The sequence below is a fragment of the Equus asinus genome, chromosome 10, assembly GCF_041296235.1.
Source record: "Equus asinus isolate D_3611 breed Donkey chromosome 10, EquAss-T2T_v2, whole genome shotgun sequence".
In the NCBI taxonomy this organism is placed as follows: Eukaryota; Metazoa; Chordata; class Mammalia; order Perissodactyla; family Equidae; genus Equus; species Equus asinus.
Window position 1 is genome coordinate 81,499,943 of NC_091799.1, and position 7,091 is coordinate 81,507,033.

Below are 7,091 nucleotides of genomic sequence, written 5' to 3' on the forward strand. Positions count from 1 at the left end.
GTGGTTTGTAGACTGGTTGACATAGCAACCAGTGACTGGTTTTCCAATTGAGGGTATAAAACCCACAATTATTTTTGACTCATGTATGACAGGGTATCAGGTCTGAGGCACATAATAGAAAATAGACCCCTTCCGACTACACTCTTGACCCTTAAGAGGTGGCTGTTAAAGGTAAACAGGAGATAGGCAATGAGTTTTTCTAGGTCATTCAACAGACCTTGGATTTTGAACCTGGGGATTCCAAAGCTAACATCCGTGCCTATCTTCCTCCACTTTATATGTAGGACGCCTACCACAGCATGGCTTGCCAAGCAGTGCCATGTCCACACCTGGGATCCCAACCGGTGAACCCCGGGCCCCCAAAGTGGAACATGCGAACTTAACCGATGTGCCACGGGGCCGGCCCCGAAAAGGTGTTTCTTAACTATAAGTAAGAAAAATGAGGCTTAGTGAGGTGAAGCAACTTGTCTAAGGAGAAGAGAACTACATCTTCTGAACCTCAACCTGCATTTTGCTGCTAACTACCTCCACACCTCTGTCTTATGATCATTGTTTAAATTCTCCTCCAGACTAGTCAGCTCAACATCAGGTGACTACCATAAGGGGCTTTATGACCCCTGAGTATGTGTGTGTTGGCGGTATAGTTCAATAAATATTGGTCACCTACTATGTGACAGATACTCTACTGGACACACAGGACATCAAATTGAAGAATGAGGCATACTTCCCTCAATCAAACAGAAGACTGTTTTGTTTTAAAACACATGGTTAAATCACTCAGAAAAGTTACTTATTAAAATATTGACTAAATTCACCGATACCCATCAGTGAGTCTGATGTCAAGGACTAGACTAGTTTTTTGTTCACTGTAAATGGCTGGAGTTGGGAAAGTGACGTTTGATTAACAATCTTTTTTATTAAACCACCTGTACTTTTCAGCTCCTGGGTAGCAATAAACCAAAAAGAAGAAATCTCTTTAAATCATGCAGCATCTTAACACGAATCATATAATTCTATGCTTATGGTTTTCAGCTTGAAGTTTAATCTGATCTGGATCCATAATAAACTGATTTCTTTCTATCATTTTATTACAGAGGATACAATGGTTGTACTTCAATACACTAGTGACTTTTTTTAAAGGATACCATCAGTATCATATACCTATATAAATAGTTAACTGGAAAAAAATCTAGACTCCTTTTCCACGTCGCATATTTAAAATATACCCAAGAGGCCTTTGATGGGTTTAGCTTTGCTTTGTCAACTCCTATATTCATCATGCAAGGTAGAGAAAATTCAGTTGGCTTCTAGCGAAATAATGCACAGCACCATAACAGTGAACGTTTTCAGTACCACGAGTTAAGGATTTTACGATGTGACAGTTTTTAAAGTATTTCTAGATACTCTACTACATACTGGCTGCTCCTGGATCTTCACATTAACGTCATCATCCCCTGTCCCCTCCGGAAAAAAAAAAAGGAGGGGCTGGCCCGTGGCCTAGTGGTTAAGTTCCCACGCTCCACTTCAGCGGCCAGGGTTTCCCAGGGTTTCGCCGGTTCGGATCCTGGGTGAGGACATGGCACTGCTCATCAGGCCACAATGAGGCGGCATCCCACATGCCACAACTAGAAGGACCCACAACTAGAAATATACAACTATGTACTGGGGGGATTTGGGGAGAAAAAAAAAAAGATTGGCAACAGTTAGCTCAGGTGCCAACCTTTAAATAAAACCAACATGAATGCAAAGTCAGAGGAATAAGGCTATACCCTCTGCAACAACTCAGAGAAATACACTTTCTATTCTTAGAAATTCAGTGTGGTTGACAGACCATTGCTGGCCTGTCTGTAGGGATGGTGTGTGAAAGAGAAAGTCAGCTTCCTTGGTGGTCATGCCTCTTCCACATTTAAAATGTTGGAAAGCTAAGTTATCAAAGAAAGATGGGTGAGCTTCCTAGCACCATGTTACTTATGGATTCCTCTGAATTCACGTTTAGGCAAATGTTGGCAGCAAAAATCCGAAGACACTAGAGCTTTGTGGAATGAATCACACAGATTTAAATAGAATGCTTTCTTTATAAGATGTATGTTTTTATCCTGATGGAACCTGTAAATATGACATCTGGGGCACTCCATTACAGCTGTGGCAACAACCAGCACCACTTAGCATATCTAATATGTGCTAATGGAGAAATTCTAAGTAGAAAACCACAAGAAAAAGCATTATATTCATTAATTCAACAAAGATGTCAGTACCTACTGTAGGTCAACACTGTTCTAGGCACTAAACTCCCATCTTCAAGGAGTTTATATTCTACTGTGGAAAGACAGGCTACTAATATACATTGAAACACACAGCAAGTTAGAAGGTGACAAATGCCATGGAAGAAAATAAAGCAGAGAAGGGGGGCAGGGCGTGCTGCAGGCGGGTGGCCAGGGAAGGTGTGCTGTGAAGGTGACGTCTGAGGAAAGACCTGAGGGGTTGCGGGGCTCAGCCAGGGAGACACCTAGGGAAAGAGCGGTCCAGAGTTCAGACAGCGAGAACAAGCTCTGAGGCAGGAATGTGCCTGGCAATTTGAAGGACTAATGAGGAAGCCAATGTATTTAAATGTCTTAAACTGATTCCAGATGAAGGGGCTACAATTAGGGGCAAAACATCATTAACAGCCATATTTTCATAAACGCTTAGAGCAAGAACGTGCCTTTGTAAACGCTTAATAAATCCCTTCATCCTACCAGGCTTGAAGAAATGAGGAAGAGAGGGGTGAGGGAGTAACTGAAGGTCACACCAGCAGTGACAGCCAAGAAAAGGCTTGAGCACAAGTCTCCCAAACTCAGCACCGCGGTTTTGTCTCATGCTCCAACTTTATAAGAGGCACTTTCATTTAAGGGGGAAAAAAAATTGAAAAAACAAAAGAATCCAGCCAACTAGCGATCTTCTTAGAGCTAAAAATTGATTAATTTCACTTTTTCATTCAACAAATAACCAAGAGAGACCCTACAGGCACCCTAAATATTTGTGTTGGAATGAAAGAGATAATAAAGGCAGCCTTACCTAGACTCCGCTACCCAGCAATTAATTGTATAGGTGTGTAACAGAAACTTGTACACAAGGAAACACAATTCGGATGTTTATTGTAGCACTATTTGTTATAGTAAAAAAGTGGAAACAGATCAACTGTCCTTGGCAAAAAAAGTGTCTGTAATAACAGTGAAAAACTGGAAACACTCTAATTTTCTCTTGGCAAGGGAATGAGTACAATTTATTCATACCCTGAAATTCTCTGTAGCAGGGAAAGTTAGACCAACATGTACCTCAAAAACAACAAATTTAAAAATGCAAGTCGTACGTATATAGAACTATGCCATTTATGTAAAATGTTAAACACACAAGCTTACAGATATTGTTTGTAGATACATAATATACAGAAGTACCAAAACATGTTGGGGAACTCTGCAGACTAACTTCACATTAGTGGTGACCTAAGGATGGAGGCGGAGGAGGGGGGATGGGTAAAATATTTCCATTGCAGTTTATTTTCAACAGGAAGATAAGAAGCAAATATGGAAAGATTAGCAACTCTTAAACATAGGTAGTGGAAAAATGGAAGCCTTCCTCTATCCTCTTTTCATGTATGTCTGAAAGATTTCATGCTTATTTTTATTTTGAAAGAAAGAAAGGGAGAGAGAAAACTCCTCCAAAACATTCCATTAACTCCAATGCACAGTTGCCCTTAACCTCCAAACCTCGGTTTCCTCACCTTTAAAACATGGGTGAAAATTTCACAAGATTGTAACCTATCATTAACTCAATAAAAAATAAATAAATAAAATAAAACGTGGGTGATACTAGGTGTACCTGTCTCAAGGATGTTTCGAGAAGTGGCAGTCTGGAGAAATTCATTGTCAGGTGGGCAGGGACACTGTATCATTCCCCTAATTCAATCTCCAGGGCCCAGCATGCATTCTTTTTATTCAATTTCACTGATAAGAGTAATGAGATTTTTCAACAGGGTTATAACCACCCCACCCCACCCCCCACCCCCCCGCCAAAAAAAGCCAAAAAACAAATCTAAGGGGTATAAATGATACAATAAATGAAGCATCTCAATAAATAGATGAAAAACCTGCAACAGCCCAACATGGGACCACCTCTCCCAATCCATGTTAGGCAAGCACTGGTTAAAAATTATAAAAACTGGATAAATTTCCTCACATAAAATCTATCTTCCAAAACCCAAGAGAAGAAAAAGGAGACACTGGTACGTATCATTAGGAAAAGATGATCAGATTACATCTATCAGTAACAAAACTCCCAGCCACACCTGGAACCGGGCGGGCCCTACACGCTGGGGACAGAGAAGCAAAACACAGTCTCTATGAGGCACTCTCGCTTCTCCAACTTTTTCAGACCTCAAGGAGGTGAGGCTCTCCTCTCTGGAAAACCAGTTCCTCCCTCTGCCGGGCCCTTGCTGTCTTGAGATCACATTCTCCAGAGAACTGGCTACGTTTCCCCATTCCACGGCGCTTGCTATTGTCCTATCCTGTAAGGAAAACGGAGACCCAGCCAAATCACCTGTGAGCCTGCGGCCAAAGGAAGCCTCCTCTGGTCCAGGTGAGCAGCGTTGAGTCAGCAGATTTGCCCCAATGTTTGCAAATAAAGTTGCGCTGGGCTGGGCTCCCTGGAGAAGCGCAAGCTTGGATATATTGGCCAGGCCCAGTCCCTAGGGGGTTACTTGTAACTCTTCCACTTACACTAGGCTCCATCTGCCCAGTCTGCCGCCTCTCCAGGCTCTGAGGCCCCATTCACATTAGGCGGGTGAGAGGTCCAAACGCAAAGGAGAAAGTGAGCCAAGGGTTCACAGATGAACCCTGCCAACTGCTGAAACTAAACCGCAGACACAAACCTGCTCAAGCCCACAGCGAAGGAAACGTGGATTAGAGAGGGTACCCAGCCTCCTGGGCGGAGGTTGGGATAAATGGCGGGCGGGAGCGAGCCTCTCTTGCGGCTTCACATCCTCCCTGCTCCCGAGGTCCCGTCTGCCCCAACTCGAGCATCCCTCCTGGGAGCTACGGCGGAGAAGAGGACAAGAAGGGCGGGAGTCAGTCGCAGGCCCGGAGTGGCCTCGCCTGCACCCTCGGGCGAGCCGAAGGGCTCCTGGAGTCAGAAAGCAAACAATAGCGGACCCTCGGTTGCCCGAGCCATCCGGAGTCTCCCGCTCGCGCCTTCTTCCCCAGCTTCTCCAAGTTCAGCGCCGAGACGGGTCGAGCCCAGATGCGGGGACCTGGGGGGAGCGGGACGCCGGGCGGACCAGGCAGGTGGGACAGGATGCTGACTCGGCACACCCAGAACGCCCTGCCGGGGTCTGGTCATTCATTCCCACCTGCGCCTCCTCCACAGCAACCCCGCGCCCTGCCCCAGCCGGCCTGGGAGTCGCGAGGGACCGGGAAGAAGCCCCGCTCCTAACTTGGCCAGGTCCTCCCCCTCTAATCTAATCCCCACCATCCTCCTCTTCCTCGGACCCCAAATCTGTCCTCTGCAGACAGTTGGCGGCCGGCGGCGGACAAGGGCGCGCTAGCGGGACCCTCGCGGCCACCCCGCGAAGCAGCTCCGCCTGGCTCGCGGTCCCCGGCTCCTCGCAGCCTCCCTCGCCCGAGCCCCAGACACAAAGGAGGGGGCGCGAGCCAGGGACCCCGCTCCGGGGAGCCTCCCAACTCTCGGCGCCGCGCACTCACCCCATCGAGGCGGCAGCGGCTCCCCGGGCCCCGCTGGCTGCGCCACCCCGCCCGCCGCTTCCCCAGGAAAACGCGGCCGCCGGGCTCGCTTCCTGCTCGGCTTCCTGCGCCTCGGTCCCTCCTCCTCCCCCGCTGCGGGGGTCAGTGGGCGCCGCCGCTCCCGGGCTGGGCCGGCGGGGCGGGGGCAGCGGCAGCACCACCACGTGGCCGCCCGGCGCCGGCCCCCGCCGACCCGGATCCCGCGGGAGCGGGAAGGGAGGTGCTAACCATTCCCCTCCCCTCTACCCCGCGCGGGCCCAAATTCCGCGAGTCAGGTGACCCGGCCCCGCGCTCCGCCGCCCGGGACCTGCGGGAGGTGCTCCCGGCCCGGCAGCTGCCCATCCCGCGGGCCCGTGCGCCCTGGGCGTCCACGGCTTGCTTTAGGGTTTTCCACGGATCGTGGGACCCTTCCCCGCGGATCTGTTTCATCATCATCACCTGAAGTTCGTGGAAACCACCGGTACTCTGACCCCTGGGTTTAGGTCGCGTGAGATACCGAATACTGTTCATTTCTGGTCAACTTCCAAAGTCGTTTGTGGTCGTGGGGGTGTTTTCAAAGTCACTGATCCAAGCGCCTTCTAACCAGAATCAAATCGGTTATATTTTCCAAGTTATTGAACAGAAAGTAAACGAGAACGTGCACATAGTCTCTGGAATGAACCAATTGGAGTGACTGTTTCTTAACACTCATCAGGTGGCAGGAGAAAACTAGCAGCGTTAAGTGTCTAACTCTGCTCAGGAGTCAGAAAGGAGAAATCTACAGCCTGAACTGGGAGGCAGGAATGGGGAACACCCTCAAAGCAGTGTCTGGGCTGCCAAGGGGGCCACCCTCGCTCCGCAGGACCCCTACGGTTTCCCTCCCTTCCCCAGCCCCCTAAGACCAGCGTTTGAATCATAATAGACTCCTCCTTTAATTCCAAGGGTTTCAAAGCTCTCCACCTACTCGTTTCATTTGGGACGCGTTTTCCATTCATTCTAGTCACGCTAACCAGCTAGGGCTTAGAAAGTTTTATTCACCAAAGCTGCTCTGTTCTCCGGTTTAGCTCTGCGTCCTTTGCGCAGGGCAGGAAGCTTTCTAGAATAAATTAGTGGGATGAGTGCTTTTTGTTGGAATCCACTCCAAATCGATTGAACTTAAAAAAAAAAAAAAAATCCAACCAGTGAAATTCATCCTAATAGAGTTAAATTTGTAACGTCTTGGCCAGATCTTGACGTCTACACGGCAGACTTTATCTGTGTCTCTACCCACCCCACCCGCAAGCCAAGTGTACAATCTGTCTTAGGTTTAACAGGTGCCATCAAACAGGGAGCAAAAGC

General features: G+C 48.1%; 1 protein-coding gene across 7 annotated transcripts in view; it reads right to left on the reverse strand.

Moving 5' to 3' along the window:
* RAI14 (retinoic acid induced 14) overlaps nucleotides 1–5,903 on the reverse strand; it is a 138,251-nt gene extending 132,348 nt beyond the window's left edge. For 2 of the 7 annotated variants that reach the window (XM_070519804.1, XM_014831193.3), the window contains exon 1: nucleotides 5,736–5,871. The gene's annotated coding sequence lies outside the window, so the exon portion shown is untranslated. Of the gene's footprint in view, nucleotides 1–5,735 lie in introns of all 7 variants that reach the window. The other 5 variants (XM_070519806.1, XM_070519805.1, XM_014831196.3 and 2 more) reach the window with 4 other exon arrangements.
* Between the last annotated feature and the right edge of the window lie 1,188 nt (nucleotides 5,904–7,091).